The sequence below is a fragment of the Copadichromis virginalis genome, linkage group LG4, assembly GCF_057382275.1.
Source record: "Copadichromis virginalis isolate Kocher_CV1m ecotype Utaka linkage group LG4, C_Virginalis_male_GT1.1, whole genome shotgun sequence".
NCBI lineage: Eukaryota > Metazoa > Chordata > Actinopteri > Cichliformes > Cichlidae > Copadichromis > Copadichromis virginalis.
Genome location: NC_140621.1, coordinates 17,178,626 through 17,201,635, shown reverse-complemented (window position 1 = coordinate 17,201,635; position 23,010 = coordinate 17,178,626). Strand labels below are relative to the sequence as shown.

General features: G+C 43.2%; 1 pseudogene; it reads right to left on the bottom strand.

Annotated features, from left to right (window-relative positions):
• Positions 1-22,295: 22,295 nt before the first annotated feature.
• On the bottom strand, positions 22,296-22,802 carry LOC146711163 (immunoglobulin heavy variable 3-48 pseudogene; annotated as a pseudogene).
• Positions 22,803-23,010: the final 208 nt, after the last annotated feature.

The following is a 23,010-nucleotide window of genomic DNA, read 5'->3' as shown; positions in this document are numbered from 1 at the left end:
AGGTATGTACATAATTCACATCTGTATGAAAATTTAACATGTAACTACTTAATGTTGTGTATCTTGAAACACAGACGTAGATGTTTTGTAGCTTCTGGAGTGATGTATGTTGCTGTGCATGAAAACCAGTTAACTACATTTGGCTTCAAAATATTTCTGCCAAATATCATGTTTTATTTGTGTTAATGTAATATTTTCAAACAGTTTATTTATGAATTAACAAGTAATGAATTCAACAGTGCAGTAAAACTTTCAAGTACAGGCATTTTTCCCAACAACAACAGATGAATATGTTCTTAAACAGCGTACATAATAAAAACAGGAAGTCCACAGCTTTCATTCTGTATGTAAAAGCATGGTGCCAGACATAATATCTTAAATTTATCTTCAAACTGCTTCCTTCATTTGTTGACTGCAAGACTGAGTTAAGAGGTTTTTGTTAAGCCTCCCTGAGTATTTACACCACTGTGAGAGTGTCTAGCACAGTAATACACAGCAGAGTCCTCTGGCTTTAGGTTGGACAGTCTCAGATACACCATGCTGTTGCTGTTGTCTTTGGTGATTTCTATACGTCCTTCCACACTGCTCGCATAAGCAGTTCTACTTGCATCAGACCAAATGACTCCTAACCATTCTAATGCTTTTCCAGCAGGTTGTCTGATCCAGTCCATTCCAAAGCTGCCAAAACTGAAACCACTTCCTCTACAGGAAAGACTGACAGCTTCCTGAGGCTTTTTCAGCACTGGAGTGGAAGGAATGGACTCCATAGCCTGACCATTCAAACCTGCCAAAAATAAAACAGAAATAAAAAGAGATCAGTGAAGTTATAAATACATGCAGGAACATTTGATGAACTAATTTCCACATGCTGTGTTATGAAGCAGCTTACAGGGCAGACAGAGCACTGTCAGCAGAACAGACAGTCTGAGCATCATCTTGAAAGAGAAGGTGTGAAGGAAGTGCTTTGAGAGGACAGCCAGTCATAACAGAACCTAAGTAAGCCGTCTGGATTTAAATAGGGAGGGGCTAAAATGTCTGGGTCACATAAAATTCAAATGAATTGAAATTTCTCCTTTTACAGTTTCTGCATTTTATTATAGGACTGTAAAAAAATTTTATTTATGTATTTTTTTTAATTGGGTTGTATTTATTGTGGTTATTTTAAGGATTTTTGGTACAATCTGCTACAACAACGCCTTTTGAAAATTTCATTATATGTGTATTCTTTGCATCCAGTGAGGGTGGAGTGAGGATTATGATATTATACAGTATCATATATTATATCATATAAAGTCTATAATTAGTGAAGAGAGAAATGTTTAATAAATCACAAGACTAAAAAAAAGGGTTGATTATCTGACACAGTAATACACTGATCATTAGAGTCAATGCACTACTAGAACAGTCTGTTTTGTTGAACTTGTTCTTTATTGCTTGTACTGTGTGCTGTCTGACATGTACACTACAAATGGGCTCGGTTTCCTTTCCTTACATGCATTAATTTTTCAACAACACTCTTCCTAAAGAAAATAAAAATCTAGTATCCAGAAAAGCTCTCTGGCATCTCTGGGCACAAGCTCTTTAAAATAGGCCGTCCTGTGATCTGGTTGATGAAAATACACCACATATAGTAACACTGTGTCCGTGTGCTAGAGCAGCATTCTTCCTTTGGAACAGAGTGAGTTAAATTGCCTGTTTTGTTATACTTCATGAAATTTGAAATATATACAGTAGTACGGTTGTTTGTACAAAAAAATGGGAGTTTAAATAATTTGAAAAAATTGTTGGTTTATTTATTCAGTCTTTCAACTTCTATGGAAACAAAGGTCTGTTTGTAAATCAAATCCTGACAGACCACTGCATTTGTTTAGGATTCGTCTTAGTTCAAACTATAGGATCAAAGACATTCCTTTGTGTCTGACCACCTCTCCAGCCAATTTGGTGTTGGGGGAGGCTGATGGAGGTTTTATTGTAGACGCATCCTATCTGAGAGATCTCTTTCTTGTGTTGTAAGCTTCCTGCTTTTATGATCCTTTTGGTGAGCAGGAGGTCACACAAACACATACACATACACACGTTCTTGCACACACATACACACACACACAGTGCCTTGTCTTTTGTAACCAAGGGGGTTCTACGGTGGGAGGTGCTTGTGTTATATTGTGTAAACTGTAACTGTCATGGGAATAAATAGCTGCGAGGAGAGCTGCTCTTTGAAGGAAAGACCGTTTGAAGATGCTTCGTCTTCTTTTTCGTTCTTCATGAGGAATAAGTCTCTAAACTAGCGGGGCCTGCGGAAACACAGACTCAAAACTGAACTGCTAGTGAAAATTGTTTTCTTCACAAATAACTCTCTTACTGAACTAACACAGCCGAACCCTCAACATGTTTGTACTCTTTGGTCATATTGTCTTCATATTAAATAACTTTTTTAAAGAACTTATTTTAACATTGCACTCAACAACAAATAAATCCTCCATAACAAAAAAGTAACTTCAAGGGCCAAATTGTATTATATTTTTTCACGTCAATATTTGGGCCCCAAGTAGGGGTGATGTGGGCTACAAGTGGCCCCTGGGCTGTGAGTTTGAGACCCCTGCTTTAGACTATTTATGTGCAGATACAGCTGCTGTCTTTGTTGTCTATAAATATGATAAACGGTCTCTAAATTTGTGTGGGTAGCATTTGTTGCAACTACTACTTCAGTGATGGTAGTGGTCACCCTCTGGAGCCATTTTCCAACAGTCTGTCGGATGCAGCTCATTCATTACTCAACGTTAAAGTCAGCGTTATTTTCAAAAACCATGTGTACAGATCACACACAGGAATTTGAAATTACAGCGCCCCCACAGCCCTCAGTGTTACACTAAAACAACATAAAAGATAAAAAGATAAAAATCTTATGTACAAAACAATCTTATCTACACAAGAGTTTCCAACACAATCCAAGAGTCCATGTGACAACAAACAAAACTGTTCTTTCTGATTTTTGATCATTATTCTATCATTTCACAATCAGGATTGTCTGGTTTCTGAGACGAAGGGAACCTTTTTTCTGTCAATAAATGTGGTTTTCTATATTTAACTTCCATCCATCCATCCATCCATTCGCGTCCACTTATCCTTTTTCAGGGTCGCGGGGGGGCGCTGGAGCCTATCCCAGCTGTCATAGGGCGAGAGGCGGAGTACACCCTGGACAGGTCGCCAGTCTGTCGCAGGGCCAACACACAGGGACAGACAACCATTCGCACTCACATTAATTCGCACATTCACACCTAATGGCAATTTGGATTTTCCAATTAACCTATCCCCACAAGCTGCATGTCTTTGGACGGTGGGAGGAAGCCGGAGTACCCGGAGGGAACCCACGCAAACACGGGGAGAACATGCAAACTCCACACAGAAAGACCCCAGCCTGATGGCGGAATTGAACTCAGGACCTTCTTACTGTGCGGCAACAGTGCTAACCGTGCTGCTATATTTAACTTTAATCAACAATTCATTCACAAGTATCTGTGCAGGTTTTTGCTTTTAGTTGTAGATGATGCAGTCAAAATACATTTTTAAAAACAATTAGCCTGTCAATGAAAACATTTTAAGTCACAATTTGAAATCATTTATATTAAAGAACACGGTAAAGCTTACTCATGCTGTGACATTTTTTATCAAATATTTCAAAATCAGTTTTGTAGAATTTCCACACAAACTGAATAGTTTATCTATGAACTGTTTCCTTCCCACTGAAAAGCTTTTGAATACATTGCTGGTCTTAGAGCGCCACCTCTAGTGCCTTTATGTTACAGCTGCTCGGCTTCTGAGGGGTTTTTGTTCAGGTCTGCTGATGCTTTGTGAGACTGTGAGTATCTGGCACAGTAATACACAGCAGTGTCTTCAGGCTGCATATTCTGTCCATTTAGAGTCACTCTATTGCTGGAAGAGTCTAAGTCAATGCTAAACTTGCTCTTTAGTGAATCTTTAAAGTGAGTGCCCCCAGTATATCGCATCCCAATCCACTCCAGTCCTTTCCCTGCAGGCTGTCGGATCCAAGCTGTGTAGTAGCTGCCCACAGAATAAGAGACCTGACAGGTGATGGTCAGACGCTGACCTGGCTGCACAATCACAGAGGGTGGCTGTGTCAGCTGTTCACACTTCACACCTGAGGAGAAAACAAGTTGAATGCAGTTCTATAAAAGTAACAGTGTGTGGTGTCCATGCTGTCAGTGTCAGTGCTGTGATCATAGTGTTTGTGTTCAGTGAGACTCACAGGATCCAGCAGCCAGCAGCAGCAGAAGAGCTACAGAGAACATGATGGTGCTGAAGGTGATCTGACGGGAGCTTCTCATCTGATGAAACTGACGGACTGATTTCAAGTCTTTATTTCAAACTGAGAGGAAGTTCACTTTGCATACACATGGAAACTGTCAGGTTATAACTGAAACATGTGTTACCGCTTTGCTAAGAGTTTAGAGAGGTGAGAAACTGAACTGTAACTTTAAAAGCAGATTTATTTGAAGAATCAAACATTAGATTATGTTTTTAGGCTACATGAGCTGTTGAGTGTTTTATGTTTATCATACACATTACTGTGTATTACAAGGTAAATCAAAATAGATTCTATTCATTACTATCGAAATGAATAAATGAATGATGATGAATCATTTCTGTGAATGCTGTGTTTTGTACCGCGTTTCATCTTCTTGTGTCCCTGTGGCTCTCGAGCACAATAATAAACAACAGAGCCTTCCTGCTGTCACATTGTCTGTCTGCCAATGCACCTGATTTCTGTTGTTGTCTCTTTAAATGATAAATCAGCCTTTGACTGATTGAAAGTAGGTGACATGGAAACTTTTACTGCGGATCCAAACAATTTACTCCAGTCCTGTGTGATCCAGTCACAATCACCTCTGAAGCCTGAGTATGTTCAGGTAGATCTGTGGGATTCTCAAGACCTTTTAATCATTAAATTTAAGCTAATTAGTTCTTACTTATCCATATATATTATGTAAAAACCTATCTCACATATTAAGTAACTACAAGTTACTTAGAGATTTTAATTGATGTCTACTTCTCAACAAAACCTACTGCTGAAAAAATAGATTATGTATATTTACAGGATTTTTGTAGTGATGATTTTAGCAGCTTAATAGCTCTTTTATAGAGGAAGCTATTTGCGCTGAACTAGATACTAGTTTGTGCACATGGCCGAAAATTTGTGTTGTGCTGATCACTGTCTTTTAACTGTATATCATCATATTTTGCACCCACTCAAATACATATAACGTCTTTATAGTTATCATTGCAAGCTCTGTTAAATGGCTGGTGTTAGAGCGCCTCCTCTGGTGGTTTGATGCAACTTCTCAGCCATCCTCCACTCAGCCAGTGAAAAGTGTTCCTTCCACTCTTGAGGAAATTATTCTGGGGCCAGCACATAACCCATACCTTCCTTGTATTTTATTTTTGTATTACTATGGTGTGAAGCTTTGCTGATCGCTAAATTTAATCACTGCCCAGTGAATGGATGGTGTGAAGGTGTGTGGTTTTGTCACTCCTGCTCCTCAACCCAACAGCTCCACTCCCAAATAAGCTTCTCTGCTGTTATTTCAGCGATCTGCAGGTATCTGTCATTTGTCTGCAGATGTCTGTGTGAATTCTTTTAATCAGCCTCCTGGTTCTTCATTCATTTCACAGCTTTACTCGTGTTTTTACACTACTGTCCTCACGCTTGTACACAGTGACAACACATGCTCTTACTCTGTGTTTTATTCCTGTAGAAAAAGAAAGCATCAATCCCAGCAAGATGAAGATAGCCCATAGATCAAGAAACCACCAAATGCATTCATGATATATCTTAAGGGCAAAGGCCAAAAATCAAAGCAGAATTGAACATCACTGGGAGTGCCGCTGTAAATGCAGTCATGGGAGCGACAGTAAATGTGTACCTGCATATATTTAGGCATTCGTTAATGTTTCATGCCCATGTTTGTGCATGCATACTGCAGTTTTTTGTAGGACTTAAGCTGTGTGCTGGCACTGTGTTGTTGTGATCTTCTGTCCACAGTGGAGTCGCTCTCAAAGGACGAACAGAGCAAATATTTTGATAAGGCCGAAACAGAAAGAAGGCATCACGCCAATGAAAACCCAGAGTGGTCCTCTAAATAAAACTACGTATATCCAAAGTGCCAACATGCATTTCATACATGTCACATCACTGTAATTCATTTCGAAAAAGCTAAAAGCAAATTCTGACTTGGTTTGATGTGCTAAGTTTTCATACAGAGTTTCTTCCTCTTGTGTCACTGTGACTCTCGAGCACAATAATAAACAGCAGAATCTTCAGTTGTCAAGCTGTTCACACAAACTTCTGCACATCACTTATATTAGTCAAGTAAATCTTATAAATGCACAAATTATGTTTATTATTTATGAAATAATAAGGTTCTCTCAAAATGTATGAATTTCTGATACATTAGTAAAACTCTCCATATGTAATAATTATTAAACACATGTTCTATGAAGTTAATAATACAGTGTGGGAGCGTCATCATGTTGATGGCATCTCTGAAAAAGTTTCACAAACAACAGCTGTTGCTTAAAAACCAGCACTAAATGAGTAAACCATTTTATCAGACATCTAAACCTCCACAAAAAAGAACAATCGTCAGTACCTTAAAAAAAAAACAGCTCATTAGACACAATGATGCAGATATTCTGTCTTTTCATCAGTGAAAGTAAACGTATCATCCTTACCAGAACAGCTTATTACAAGAATAAAAAAATGAACCAAATATTCATGAATATGAATATGAATTTGAAGGATGGGTCGGGTGTATCCTTTGTGGCCCACCCTGGCCCAGAATTCATAACGCGGCCCAGCCAATTCCAGTTTCCAACAATGGCGGTAGCTACTTAGTTTTACTCTTATTACGCTTTTCAATACTTTATTAATTAAATTATTATTCATAATATTTGCATAATAATAAAAAAATACTTTTCAAATGCAGCAATGGCGGAGGAGCACAGCTAAAGAGTTTGAAGTATTACTCTTTCTGGGTCACAAAATGAACTTCTAACATATTTTCAGGTGTGTAAACTTCAAATATCTGCTCGGTTTATCAAGACATCACGTATGTGCAAAAGCGCTCTGATGTTTTCGGAGACGTCTGTTACCCCACCACCTCAATCACTGACCGGATGGTCAAGGCTCACTAGAGCCGGCAAGAACATCGGACTACCAGCACATCGTTTTCAGACCCTTTGCAGTCTTTCGCTGCTCAGGTTAAACATGAGTAGCGAAAGTCACTTAGATAACTTTTTTTCAGTGTTTTTCAGTGTTTTATTTGTTCCTGAGTAAATCGGTTTGGCTGCGATTAAATTTATAGTTTTCACACGGCTGAATAAACGTCAATCAGAAAACTGATTAAACAGAAGTGTGAGATGGTACAGAATTTACTCCAATGTCCTGTTATATTTTATATAGCAAGGAGCAGCCGGCTACCGACACAGTGGTGACGCACATCAGAAGGCTAGACGGTCCAATTCCACAGCCTCACACTTACGGCCTTCTCGGTCTTCGGAGGACCCGGCCCATGTAGACTGCGAGCGCCTGGTTTTCCGAAGGATGCGACCCTTGAATTAGGACACAGCTAATAAGAAGAAAGAGTGTTGCTAGGACTGACCGGAGGCAAATTTCATTTCAAAAGACTACCCAACGGAAGCTTTGATTAACGCATGGTTTTGTACAAACTATGCAAAAAGGAGTTTGCACACCACCGAAACACTTCGACCTTACAGTACCATCTAAATGCAAAACATGTTGCTGCACAGAACCTGTGGGAGCTGTTAGATCTAGCAGTTCGAGTACCAACAAAAGGTGTCAGCAGCCCAAACTTGAGGAATTGACTGGCTTCAAGATCAAAATTAGTGAGTCAACATTGGACAAACTTAAACATTCTCTTGCAAAATGGATTGCTCTGGACTGTAGACCACTACATAGATTCAGATGATTTTTAACAGGGCCCTGAGTTTGCACAGAGCACAATCCACCATCAGTGAGACAGACTGCAGTGGTGGTCCACTCGAGCAGTGACCCACCCACAGCTGTCTGTCCTGGCCTGCAACCATTTGATTAGTCCTGCCACTTCTGTCTCATGTGAGAGATTGTTCTCACTTGCAGGTCATATAGTAACAAAAAAGAGAGCTGCCTTGAGCTCTGAAAATGTGAACAGGCTAGTTCGTCTAAGTAACAGGCTGAAAGAGATGGACAGTAAATAAGCATGGAGGTATTGTGAGTCCAATGAGTTTGTTATTTTTTGCACTAAAATGTTTGATGATCACACTGTTTTAGCCTAATGTACAAAATAATTTTGGCTAAGGTTACTCAGAGTTTAAAGGTGAAGCTGGTCAAATAACCTTTTATGTTTTTCCCTTATTTTCTAAGGAGAAAAACTGCACTTTATGTTAAAATTTTATTATTATTATTTAAAGACAATACCGTTTTGAAAATGTACTTGAAGTACTCAAAATAGCACTTTATTTTTATGTCTGCCCATTTTTGTCTATCTGTTTTGGATTGAAATGCAGTTTAAATGCTTTTTTTCTTTGTTCCTCTGATGGCTACTGAACCCTGAGTATGTACAGGTCCTCCAGGGCTTTTTACTACCGCCTCAGCCTCAGACTCAGTCAGCATTTGACCCTTGGTGCAGACAGTCAACCAGAATTATCTTCTGCCATCAAAATATTTATCTTAAACTTTTTTAAGCTGTTCTTACCAGGCCTGTAAATTGACAAGAGAAGAAGAACAACCATAAACTCATGACAGTTTATCATCAAAGCCATTTTCCTGCCAGTCTTCAGTGGTGCAGCTCAATCTTTTCATGCCCATTTTTATATTCTGCTGCACATATTCAAAGATGAGATGAGAGATGATGCATCTCATCATCTCTCAGATAGCCTTTATTTGTCAGTTGCAGGTCTTTTGCCCACAACCGAGATGACAGACCTTGCCGACCGTACATACAATACACAAACATCACATTGGGGAGACAGGTCAGGCCAGGTAGCGAGGAAAAAAAACATCGAAATATGCAACACAAAAGGATAATACAGGAATGCACAGGTATCAACACACCATAACACAATAAACACAGACAAGCAACATGGGAAAGTGTTCCAGTGTGTACATCTGATCTGGGACCGCTGCAATCTTTGACTCCGCCTCCAGCTGACCCGATGTCCACATCATGGGGGAGGTAAGCGTTGGAGGTGGCGTTGGATAGGGAGGGTGATGTGTCATTGAGTGCTTATCAGTATCAGTATATGTATGTGTGTGCGTGTCCATAGTTCAGCTGAGACAGTGTCCTTCGCCCCGCCAGGCTAGGCTAAGTAAACAGTCTTCCAGCCAACCCAGGTGGCCTTGTAGGGAATGGGAAGGAACAGACTCAACACAGTCGTTATCAGGGAGTTTCTGTTCAGCTCCAGCCTTGAGCCCAAAGCTGGCGCCGAAGGGGTAGCCGCATTATGATGGTGATTTTTCTTTTGCAAACAACTCATGAGAATTTCAAGCTGTTTTTAACACTCCGACACTGGTCTCTCAATCTCCCGTTAATAGCTGCGAGTTTCTCCATGATGTTATTAGCCATCGATTCCGTGGTCTTGTCACTCTTTTGCTCACATAGCAGATTCTGAGACCTCACGACCGCAGCCAACTGATCCGAGATGTAATCCAGCTTCCGCCCAGAGATGTTGTTCTGAGTTGATTCTTTCCTGATGTAATCCAACATACATATGCTCAGAGGTGTTATTCTGAGCATTCACTGCAGTCATAAATGCCTCCAAGCTCTTAACCATGCTGCCTTCAGTGAGCCCTTTCTGAGAAGTCGCACCTGTCGTTCCAATCCCAGTGGGCAGCCTTGTGGGGGTTTGAACAGCCGGTTCCGCTCTCTTAATTCTCCGATAAGCCAGGGCCAAGCAGCTCCGATCAGCAAGAACCCTGTTATCATGGTTCCAAATAGGTAGATATCTTAAGCGTCCTCGATCGACAGTCCCGCCAGGCACACGATCCTCTGCCACCCGTCCATCGTGTATCCGGCAGGGAAAGTCCCTCCAGGGCACTCGGGTTCTCCCGAGCCCAGACTTCTCGTTAAAGGGTGTCAATAGCATTCAGAGACCAGTTGATCAAATCCATAATTCTCTTTTAGGTTTTAGACACAGACTATGAGAGAGTGTTCCAGGGAAAGTAATACAAAAAAGACACGAGACTAGACAAGGACATAAGAACTAGCAGGGAAGATAAGGGAGAGGAGAAAAAGTGTGTCCGCCTCCTCCGAGAGCCAAAGAAAATAAAAGAAAGATGGAAGCAGTCTGAGTTTGCATCAGCTCCTCCTCATCATTAATCAACCAAACAGACATGTATACCAGTAATATGTATATTCATTCATGTTTTACTCAGCAGGATTTGATCACTCATTAAAAATAAACATTGTATTGAAACACTGTATCTGCTAAGAAAAAGAAAATTATTTCTTTACTAAATTCTATAATCAGTGTTTCCTGATTTTAGTATTTTCTGACTTTCCTGACTTTACCCCAAAGTAGAATTTTTTTTAAGTATTTATTTATTTATAAATTCATTATAAATTCATTTATTTAAGTACCATGTTTCTCTTCATGTTTCTTTGTTTCTGCTTCAGTGTCCTTTCTGACTCGTCTTTTTAGCGTTTTAGCTTTCAACAAGGGTTTCACCAGTTTAACTCAGAATAAGTTTAAAGGCACTAACTCAGAATTTAAAGAGAATCAATTAAAACATTTTGATGTGTTCATGTGAAAAGTAGCGAAAATATTTATTTTTCTAAATATCCTATTTTCATTGCTGGTTTTTTTTCTTCTTAAAATTGTGGTTAAAAGTTTATGAATTTTATTTTTCACATTGTTTTTCATTGTTACCATAACATGTTTTTAGATTCTGTGCGTTTTACTAATATTTATTCACAGATGGTGAAAACACAGGTGTTATTGTGACAGTGAGTTGAACATCATATTTTTGATCATCTACTCCCCCCTGTAGTGTCCTAGCTGAAGGTTTTTGTAAATCCTCGCTCATTACTTAAACCACTGTGTGTCTCTGGCACAGTAATACACAGCAGAGTCCTCTGGCTTAAGGTTGGAAAGTCTCAGATGCACCATGCTGTTGCTGTTGTCTTTGGTGATTTCAATTCGTCCTCTCAAACTGCTCACATATTTGTTTTTGCTGGAATCTGTGTAGCCTTCTCCCATCCATTCCAGTGATTCTCCTGACTTTTGTCTTATCCAGTGCATAGTACAGCAGCTAAATGTGAAACCAGATCCTCTGCAGGAGAGACTGAGAGTCTCCCCAGGCCGTTTCACTACAGGACTGGAAGGAATGGACTCCATACTCTGACCTGTAACACCTGAGGAGTTAAAAAGGAACCAGTTAGACAGACATCTGCAAAATGTTCTTATAGCACTCGTTGTTTCCTGTAAAAATATTAAACAATAAGAAGCAGAAGAACTCACAGTGAAGCAAAGAAGCAACCAGCAGCAGAGTGTCTGTGTCATTGTGAGTCTAGAGATTGTTCACTGCTGCTCCAACAATCAACACTCAGCACAAGACAAGTGAGCAGCACAGAAGTACACAGCACACAGTGAAGATTTGCATCAGGATATTATGTAGAAGGAGTGGCTCTTGTGTTGGCATCTCTTATGATTTATAAGTTGTACTTTAATTGTAACATATTATCAGCTTCATTATGCAGAGTAATAAAATATTTTTGTTATGCTTCATTGAAAACAAAAGCTAACAGAGGGAAATCAGACAATTCACATTTTCCATGTAGCTTTCATGTTAATGACACAGCTGAATAAATAAGCATTAATCTGATGTCTTAGGGATAAATATATGCGCTATATAAATGTCATGTAAATGTTTAAAAACATGTGAGTCAAAATAATTTTATTGTAATACAGTCAGTTCTTAACTCATTTAAAGCACAAGGTCAGCTGTGTTTATTTAATTAGGTGAAGTGTTACACCCCACTTAAAAGCAGGGTTTTATCTGGGGCGGGGTGTGACACAAACTGAAAAGAAAACTATTAACTGCCACAAAGTTGATGTCAGTAAAACACTGTTTATTTCACAATTAACCATATGAACCAATTAGGCCCAAAATAAAACACAGGGAAGCTCTGTGCGTCAGGGTCTCCAAGGCCAAAACAACAAACGAAACACCCCTTCCTAGCTAAAAACAAACTGAGCACACTCTGTCTATCAGTAAACAAAATACAGTGGCTGAGCTCCCAACTAGCCACAAAACATGAGAAAACTGTTGGAACAAAAATGTCAGAGAACCCCTACCTGCTTCCACTATGGTTCACTATTATTTTTGTAAAGGCACACCTTTACTCACAAAAAGAAAAAAACAAATACAAATATTACATGTTTACATGTTTGTGCCACTGTGACTCTTGAGCACAGTTAATGAATGTTTTGTCACTAATTCGGGGCAACTGTGGCTCAAGGGGTTGGGAAGTGCATCTGTAACCAGAAGGTTGCCGGTTCGATCCCCGGCCTCTCTGTGCTGGTCGTTGTGTCCTTGGGCAAGACACTTTACCCTACCGCCTACTGGTGTTGGCCGGAGGGGCCGATGGTGCGATATGGCAGCCTCACTTCTGTCAGTCTGCCCCAGGCCAGCTGTGGCTGTAGCTTTCCTCCACCAGTGTGTCAATGCGAGAGTGAATGAATAGTGGAATTGTAAAGCGCTTTGGGTGCTTTTAAAAGCGCTATATAAATCCAATCCATTATTATTAATTACACATCTCTAGTGCTACACAGTGTCGTATGTGCTGTATCCATAATGCACACTTCCAATCCACTTTAATCTGCTATGAAAATTCATGAGTGAATGAGTGAATATTAGTATTAGCATACTGTTCAGATTTCATGTCTTCACAGTATGACATTTGTCAATTTTAACATGGGCCAGGAATCCTCTGTCATAATAAGTGTTTGCACCATACTGAGCTACAGATATATTTAGAATGTACAAATAGCCTATCTGACATTAATAAAAGGTTGATTACCCTGTTTCAGAGAGCAGGGAGGCGACAGTTAGATATGATATAACACTGTCAAAATCCCCCTGCCACTGTTTAAGATTGTTTAAAAATGAAGTTTACTTTACTGCTTGTACAATTCATCAAAACTGTCATGGTCCTGGGCCATGTTGGCCCAGTGTTCTTAGTTTCCTTGTATGTTTGTATTTTATTCCATGCTTCCCCTGCCCATTATGTCTAGTTCTCCCCGTGCTCTCTCTTCCCCCTGTGTGCCCCCTATGTATTTATGAGCCCTCGTCCCCTTTCGTGTTTATTCCATGTCTCCCCTGCCTGTTACGTTGGTGTTCTACTCGTGCTCTCTCTCCTCCTGTACTTCCTGTTTCACCTCTCCCGTCAGTGTTCAGTTCACCCCGCCCTGTCTCGTTATGATTCAGTGTCACCTGTGTTCCCCGTGTGTTCCCACTTCCCTCGTTAACCCTCTGTGTATTTCTGTCTGCGTCTCCCTCTGTTCAGTGTGACGTCGTCCCTCATGTTGTGTGGATCTCCCTGTGTCTGTTAGTTTACTTTTCCCAGTATTAGTTTTGTATTTCCTATGTTCTGCCACTCCAGCATTAAAGCTGTGATTTTGAGTTCATCTCCGTGTCTGTGAGTTTTGCGTTTGGGTCCTCCTCCTGCCTGCCACACAGCCGAGCCTTGACAGTACGACGTCACCAGTAATGGACCCAGCAACTCACAACCCCTCCGCTGAGCTCCGGGAGGATTTGATCTATACGGTGGAGTACCACTGTCAGGAGTGGGAGGCGCTGCCAGGAGACGAACACCGGGAGGTCGTAGCCGCCCGTCTACAGCGGATGGTGTCCGGACTCCCGTGGCTGTTCGGCGCGCTGCACCCCCACATCCGGGACTTCCTTGTTTCCACCGTAGGCGTCCGCCCGGAGCTGCCTCTCCAGTGTGAGGGGTCGGAGGACGTTCAGCCCGGTCCGCTGGAGGATTCGCGGCCCGGCTCATCTCCTCCCCCCTCTCGGCGAAAACGGCGCTCACGCCGCCGCCGCCCTAACGTTTCTGAGCAAACTCCGGTGGTGAGTGACACTAACTGTTTCTTCCATGCCACTTCCAAGTCGGACCAACTCGGACAATATTCTGCTCCTGAGTCCGCTGTTTTTCAGGTCCGTAACACATCAGAAATGAATAGTGAGTTTGAATATGACTGTGTTTCCAGGGCTCATAATGTTTCTAAGTTCACCTCCGCACCTTTTAAGCACGAGACTGTTTCATCTGGAACTGTTTATTCTGGAGCTATGTTTATTCAGTCAGCTGCCCGTCCGCTTTCAGCTCAGTCACCTGCTCAGCAGCCACCTGTAGCTCAGTGTCCTGTGTTTCCTGCTCAGAAGCCGCCTGTAGCCCAGACACCAACTCCACCACCATTTTCGTCTCAAGCTCTGTTAGCCGCCCGGCCCGAAGCTCTGTTAGCCGCCCGGCCCGAAGCTCTGTTAGCCGCCCGGCCCGAAGCTCTGTTAGCCGCCCGGCCCGAAGCTCTGTTAGCCGCCCGGCCCGAAGCTCAGTCGCCACCTCCACCACATTCAGCCTCGCTTCCCATAGCACAGTCACATCCACAGCCTGACTTACTACAAACCTTATTTCAATCCTTAGCCCAGTCAATAGCTCAGTTGGTAGAGGAATCATCAGCCTTATCGACAGCTCAGTTAGCTCCCTCGCAGCCCTTCACAGCTCAGTTAGCTCCCTCGCAGCCACCCTCAGTGCAGTCTCCAGTGTCCCCAGTGCAGTCTCCAGTGTCCCCAGTGCAGTCTCCAGTGTCCCCAGTGCAGTCCCCAGTGCAGTCCCCAGTGCAGTCCCCAGTGCAGTCCCCAGTGCAGTCCCCAGTGCAGTCCCCAGTGCAGTCCCCAGTGCAGTCCCCAGTGCAGTCCCCAGTGCAGTCACCCACTCAACCACCAGCACCACAACCATCACTACCTCTAGTTCATTCCCCTGTGAAGTCATTAACTCCACCACCTACTCCACTCTCACCACCACCGTTACTACAGACATCAGTTCAGTCCCCTGTGCAGTCATTTACTTCTCCACCGTTAGCAGCTCAGGTCCCCGTGTGTCCAGCAGCTCAGGTCCCCGTGTGTCCAGCAGCTCAGGTCCCCGTGTGTCCAGCAGCTCAGGTCCCCGTGTGTCCAGCAGCTCAGGTCCCCGTGTGTCCAGCAGCTCAGGTCCCCGTGTGTCCAGCAGCTCAGGTCCCCGTGTGTCCAGCAGCTCAGGTCCCCGTGTGTCCAGCAGCTCAGCTCGCACCTGAACCTTTGGCCCAGTTCCCCGTAGCAGTGCGGTTTTCTAGCCAGCTTAACATTGAGCCCGGGGTCCCAATCCTCTCTGGCTCTACTTCAGCTCCTGCTGGAAGCTCGGATGAGCTCATCCAGGACTCCGCGGCTCCCACGCCGCCATCTACCTCGTCCGCTGGGGGTTCCAGTGAGCCCGGCCAGCACCTCCCTGTCTCCGCTGGAGGGTCCGAGGGGCCCGTTCAGCCTCCTGTCTCCGCTGGAGGGTCCGAGAGGCCCGTTCAGCCTCCTGTCTCCGCTGGAGGGTCCGAGGGGCCCGTTCAGCCTCCTGTCTCCGCTGGAGGGTCCGAGGGGCCCGTTCAGCCTCCTGTCTCCGCTGGAGGGTCCGAGGGGCCCGTTCAGCCTCCTGTCTCCGCTGGAGGGTCCGAGGGGCCCGTTCAGCCTCCTGTCTCCGCTGGAGGGTCCGAGGGGCCCGTTCAGCCTCCTGTCTCCGCTGGAGGGTCCGAGGGGCCCGTTCAGCCTCCTGTCTCCGCTGGAGGGTCCGAGGGGCCCGTTCAGCCTCCTGTCTCCGCTGGAGGGTCCGAGGGGCCCGTTCAGCCTCCTGTCTCCGCTGGAGGGTCCGAGGGGCCCGTTCAGCCTCCTGTCTCCGCTGGAGGGTCCGAGGGGCCCGTTCAGCCTCCTGTCTCCGCTGGAGGGTCCGAGGAGCCCGTTCAGCCTCCTGTCTCCGCTGGAGGGTCCGAGGAGCCTGTCCAGCCTCACGCCGCATCAGCTGGAGGGCCCGAGGAGCCTGTCCAGCCGCCATCTGCAACCTCGCCTGGCCCGGCCTCAGCCTCTGCAACCTCGCCTGGCCCGGCCTCAGCCTCTGCAACCTCGCCTGGCCCGGCCTCAGCCTCTGCAACCTCGCCTGGCCCGGCCTCAGCCTCTGCAACCTCGCCTGGCCCGGCCTCAGCCTCTGCAACCTCGCCTGGCCCGGCCTCAGCCTCTGCAACCTCGCCTGGCCCGGCCTCAGCCTCTGCAACCTCGCCTGGCCCGGCCTCAGCCTCTGCAACCTCGCCTGGCCCGGCCTCCTCATCGGCTGCTCCGTCTGGTCCGGCCTCCTCATCGGCTGCTCCGTCTGGTCCGGCCTCCTCATCGGCTGCTCCGTCTGGCCCTGCCTCGTCTGGTCCTGTGCCCACCAGGCCATGGCCAGCACGCCTGAGACTGGAGGGCCGCCGCTGCCTTCCGCGCGGTCGGCCCCCTGAACTGCTCCGTCGTCTCCTTCGCCGCCGCCGCTGCCTTCCGCGCGGTCGGCCCCCTGAACTGCTCCGTCGTCTCCTTCGTCGCCGCCGCTGCCTTGCGCGCGGCCGGCCTCCTGAACTGGTTCCACGTCTCCGCCGTTGCCTTGCGCACGGTCGGCCCCCTGAACTGCTCTGTGTTTAGGTGGTTTTCTTGGGCTCCAGTGTTTGCCGTGCTCTTTTGTTTTCTGTTCCGAGCCCTCCGTCCTGGGCCCCCGCCGCCCGCCCTGGGTTGTTTTCTGTTTGGTTTTGTTTTTCTGTGTTTGGGCTGTCTGGAGCCAGCCCTTGAGGGGGGGGTACTGTCATGGTCCTGGGCCATGTTGGCCCAGTGTTCTTAGTTTCCTTGTATGTTTGTATTTTATTCCATGCTTCCCCTGCCCATTATGTCTAGTTCTCCCCGTGCTCTCTCTTCCCCCTGTGTGCCCCCTATGTATTTATGAGCCCTCGTCCCCTTTCGTGTTTATTCCATGTCTCCCCTGCCTGTTACGTTGGTGTTCTACTCGTGCTCTCTCTCCTCCTGTACTTCCTGTTTCACCTCTCCCGTCAGTGTTCAGTTCACCCCGCCCTGTCTCGTTATGATTCAGTGTCACCTGTGTTCCCCGTGTGTTCCCACTTCCCTCGTTAACCCTCTGTGTATTTCTGTCTGCGTCTCCCTCTGTTCAGTGTGACGTCGTCCCTCATGTTGTGTGGATCTCCCTGTGTCTGTTAGTTTACTTTTCCCAGTATTAGTTTTGTATTTCCTATGTTCTGCCACTCCAGCATTAAAGCTGTGATTTTGAGTTCATCTCCGTGTCTGTGAGTTTTGCGTTTGGGTCCTCCTCCTGCCTGCCACACAGCCGAGCCTTGACAAAAACAGTTTGTACTTTTGTCAGTTAGAACTCTTGCGCTCTCGCTTTCCTAAATACTGTCTACATTTTCTGTTTTCAGGCAAATTACTTCAAACTATTTTCAAATATGTAAGAGAAAGCAAATATAGTAACACACAGTCAGCAGTAGCAGTGAAACTGCCCTTCAATTGAAAGCAAATATGAACATATGTTCTCAGAAAAGGTTTAACAGTAACAAACCTGCTGCTGTAGCTCATCAACTTAAAGGTTCAGATGTTCTTCTGCATATTTTGGTTGTAACGAGTGGTTGTTTGAGTTACTGTTGATTTCGGCTCAAACCTGTCTGCCCATTCTCCTCTGATCTGAAAAGGCCTGACCTCAAGCAGCATGAATATCATCACTGAACTCTGTACAGGTCAGTTTGTGGGAGTCTCCGGGCCTTTTAACCACTGGTTCACAAAGCAAATGAAAGTATTTACAGTTATACACAAAACAGAATATTTAATGATACGAGATCTTGACAATCCAGTATTATGTCTTTCTTTCAGTGCATTGATGTGCTGAGTTTTTGTACAGAGTTTCTTCCTCTTGTGTCACTGTGGCTCTCGAGCACAATAATAAACAGCAGAATCCTCAGGTGTCAGGCTGTTCATCTGCAGATACACCTGCTTTCTGCTGTTGTCTCTGGAGATGGTAAAGCGGCCTCTGACTGACTCAGTGTAGTAGCTGCCACTACTGTCATCCCAGATGAGGGCGATCCATTCCAGTCCTTTTCCAGCAGCCTGTCTAATCCAAGCACCATGAATATCACTGCTGAACCCTGAGTATGTACAGGTCAGTCTGTGGGAGTCTCCAGGCCTTTTAACCACTGATTCAGACTCAGTCAGTGTTTGACCATCAGTACCTACAGAAATGTTAACAGCTCATTAGTCCAGTCATATTTCTTCATATATTTATTTGTATACCAGAAATATATGTCCTTACCAGTCAAGAAACAAAACAGAATCAGGAAAACAACTAAATAAACAGTTCTCATCATTCTAAACATCAGTCGTCTTTGTCCAGTCTGTTGTGTGTATATTAGGTTGAGTCCCTGAGTCTTACTCTCAAGCACATATAAAGTTGCTGAAGACATCAGATTTGCATTGACTCCTCCTCCTCAGCAAAATATATAAGTATATATATATTACATCAAATGAGAATTTGATGTAAACTCCAGTCCTTTCCTGCAAACTGTCTTAAGTATGTTTCTTTCAGTGTATTGATGCTGTTAAAGTCGAGTTCATTTCTCTAAATGTGAACTCTGAAAGCAAATGTTGGTTTTGTGATGTGCTGAGTTTTTGTACTTGTACAGAGATGCTTCCTCTTCTGTGAAGGTGGGCGAGTGACAGAAGAGTTGTCTGTGGACATGTGTAAACTGTCCTCTGAATGACTAAGAGTAGTGGGTGCTATTTCTATCAGAGCAATTACTCTACTCATTTTCCAGCAGCCTGTCTGATCCAAGCAGCATGAATATCACTGCTGAACCTTGAGTATGTACAGGTCAGTCCAGGGATTGTCCAGGCCTTTTAACCACAGATTCAGATGGAGTCAGGGTTTGACCCTCACTACCTGATAAAAGTAAATAATTATCTTCTTTTTCCATGCATATAAATTCTTGTCAAGTCATAATGTTAACAAAAGAATACTTTGTCCTTACCAGTCCAATAAACTGACAGGAAAAAAAAAACATAAACCCAGAACTGTTCATTGCAAAAAGGAATGTCTCTCTGTCCAGTCAACAGTGCTGTAAATCCGCCACATAGTCCCAGTGTTATAGTTACATAATACATATATGTCAGAATTTTAATTTGCTCAACCACTACCTCTATCAAGAATTACGACCCCCTTAGTTCAATTTCTCCCATTTCTTTCCCTTGAATAATAATAATAATCAGTTATCTTAGAGCTCCTCCTCTGGTAGTTTCATGTTATAACTGTTCAGGCATTAAGAGGTTTTTGTTCAGCTCTGTTGATGGTTTGTGATACTGTGGCTCTCGAGCACAATAATAAACAGCAGAATCCTCAGTCGTCAAGCTGTTCATCTGCAGATACACCTGCTTTCTGTTGTTGTCTCTGGAAATGGTAAAGCGGCCTCTGACTGACTGAGAGTAGAAGATATAGCTGCTATCACTGAGGATCCGAGCAACCCACTCCAGTCCTTTTCCAGCAGCCTGTCTGATCCAAGCAGCATGAATATCACCACTGAACCCTGAGTATGTACAGGTCAGTCTGTGTGAGTCTCCAGGCCTTTTAATCACTGATTCAGACTCAGTCAGTGTTTGACCCTCAGTACCTACAGACAAAAACAAAATTAGCTTCTTTATATCAAACATATCTTAATGTTTGCAGAAGAAATGTGCTGTCCTTACCAGCCCAGTAAACTGACACTATCAGAAAAACAAAGGTAAACCCAGGACAGTTCATTGTAAAAGTCATATCTCTCTGCTCAGTTTATGAAATTCAACCATGTAGTCCCTTTAATATATTTGGCAACACATGTGTAAAAATCTGAATTTGCATAAACTCCTCCTTAAAGAAAAACGTCGTCTCATATAAAGAACTGCACACGACTTATATTAAAATATTTAAGCAAATATGATATATATTTACAAATGATTATTATTATTTGTTACTTAATAAATACAAATTTTCTCTCAAACTTTAGTCACCAATTGATTTATTAACCATGAGTAAAGAAAACCATATCAATTCATTTTTAAATGTGTGCTCCATGTAGTAATACAGTAATTAATAATAGGAATATTATGACTCTTTACTGTTAAAGCTCATGTTGATGGATTTCCTGAAAAAGTTGATTCACAACAACATCAGCTGTTGCTTAAGGAACTAGAGCAGTAAACATTTTCTACAAAACTCCATAAAACAAAACTAAACTCCAACAAAACGAATCTTCAGCATGGTGAATGATGGACATATCAAAATTGGTTTCCCATTTAAAAAACAATAAAAAGACAGAATAGGGACGGTGGGGTGTTTGCCCACAGACAAGCAAAAACAAGAATACATAATTAGATTATTTGATCTTGACATTATGATGTAGCATAACACAGAGCTTTGCAAAAATCTCTCTACAGCAAAAGAAATTATTGAAGCTGTATTTCTGCAAAACTGTAGATGACAGTGAAGATAAAGCAAACCCTTCTCTTGATTTAGTATCACGGTGTCACTGTGACTATTGAGGACAACAATAAACAGCAGAATCCTCTGATGTCACCTGCAGATACAGCTGCTTTCTGCTGTTTTCTCTGTAGATGGTAAACTGGTGGTGAACTGCTATGGGTAATATTTCTTAAGGCCATTTCCCCCCTTTTTTTTCTTTAATACACTCTTAAATCATTCTTGGTCTTAGAGCTCTTCCTCTGGTGGCTTCATTCTACAACTGCTCAGCCACTGAGAGGTTATGTTCAGGTCTGCTGATGTTTTGTGTTACTGTGACTCTCTGGCACAATAATACACAACAGTGTCTTCAGGCTGCATATTCTGTCCATTTAAAGTCACCGTGTTGCTTGAAGTGTCTAAATCAATACTGAATTTATTCTTTAGTGAATCTTTGTAGTAAGAGCCCGCAATACCTTTCACCCCAATCCACTCCAGTCCTTTCCCTGCAGGCTGTCTGATGCAAGCTGTGTACCAGCCAAGAGAATAAGAGACCTGACAGGTGATGGTCAGACACTGACCTGGCTGCACAATCACAGCACTGCAAAAACTCAAAATGTTACCAAGTATATTTGTCTAATTTATAGTGAAAAATATCTCATCACACTTAAAATAAGACACAATCAGCTACAGAGCAACATTTTAGTGAGATATATGAACTTGTTTTTAGACAGTGCATCTTGGATCTGGAGAATTTTCACTTATTCCACTGGCAGATTTCTTTCACTTATTTTAATCACAAATATCTTATATTAAGTCAGAATCAGAATCAGAATCAGAAAGGGTTTTATTGCCAAATGTTGAGCAGGTTTACAACATTAGGAAATTGCTGCGGTGCTTCAGTGCAAACATACTGTCATAAATTACACTTAAATAGACATGAAAAAATAAGAATAAGAATAAGAATTAAAAGTGCTACGTAGAAAGATATATACATGAGTGCAGGTGGTGATCAGTGCCAAACATGGAATGATGCAGTGAACACAGCGTAGGGTCATGTGTTAGTGGTGGGAACAGTCATACGGTTATTGTTCATGTGTCCGACAGCAGAGGGGAAGAAACTGTTCTTATGGCGAGAGGTTCTGGTGCGAATGGACCGGAGCCTCCTGCCTGAGGGGAGCAGGTCAAACAGACTGTGTCCAGGGTGAGAAGGGTCAGCTGAGATTCGAGCTGCACGCCCCAGTGTCCTGGAGGTATACAGGTCCTGCAGAGATGGGAGTCTGCAGCCAATCACCTTCTCAGCAGAGCGCACGACACGCTGCAAGTGAAAAACTTAATAGAAATTAAATACCTGTTAAACAAATAATTAGCTTCTTTTTCAAGCGTATAATTTCTTGTCAAGTCATAATGTGTGCAAAAGAATACTTTGTCCTTAACAGCTCAATAAACTGACAGGACAGGAAAAACAAAAATAAACCCAGAAAAGTTCACTGTAAAAGTCATCTCTCTCTGTCCAGTCTACAGTGCTGTAGTCAGTGTTATAGTTACATAATACATATGTATCAGAATTTGCATTTGCTCAACCACTACCTCTATCAGGAATAGCAACCCTCTTATTTGCATTTCTTCCATTTCTTTCAGTTAAATAATAATCAGTTATCTTAGAGCTCCTCCTCTGGTAGTTTCATGTTATAACTGTACGGGCACTGAGAGGTTTTTGTTCAGCTCTGCTGATGGTTTGTGATACTGTGGCTCTTTTGCACAATAATAAACTGCTGAATCCTCAGTCCTCAAGCTGTTCATCTGCAGATACAGCTGCTTTCTGCTGTTGTCTCTGGAGATGGTGAACCGGCCTCTGACTGACTGAGAGTAGTAGATCTCATTACCATTAGAGTGGATCCAAGCAACCCACTCCAGTCCTTTTCCAGCAGCCTGTCTGATCCAAGCAGCATGAATATCACTGCTGAACCCTGAGTATGTACAGGTCAGTCTGTGTGAGTCTCCAGGCCTTTTAATCACTGATTCAGACTCAGTCAATGTTTGACCCTCAGTACCTACAGACAAAAACAAAATTAGCTTCTTTATATCAAACATTTCATAATGTTTGCAGAAGAAATGTGCTGTTCTTACCAGCCCAGTAAACTGACACTATAAGAAAAACAAAGGTAAACTCGGGACAGTTCATTGTAAAAGTCATGTCTCTCTGCTCAGTCTACAGTCATGAAAATCTCCCTGTTATATTTGGCAACACATGCGTAAAAATCTGAATTTGCATAAACTCCTCCTTAAAGTGAAACACACATAATCTCATACAAACATCGGCACACCACTTGTATTAAAAAAAAAAAAAAAAAAAAAAGCAAATCTTATAAAAATAATTATACACAAAAAATTATTATTGTTT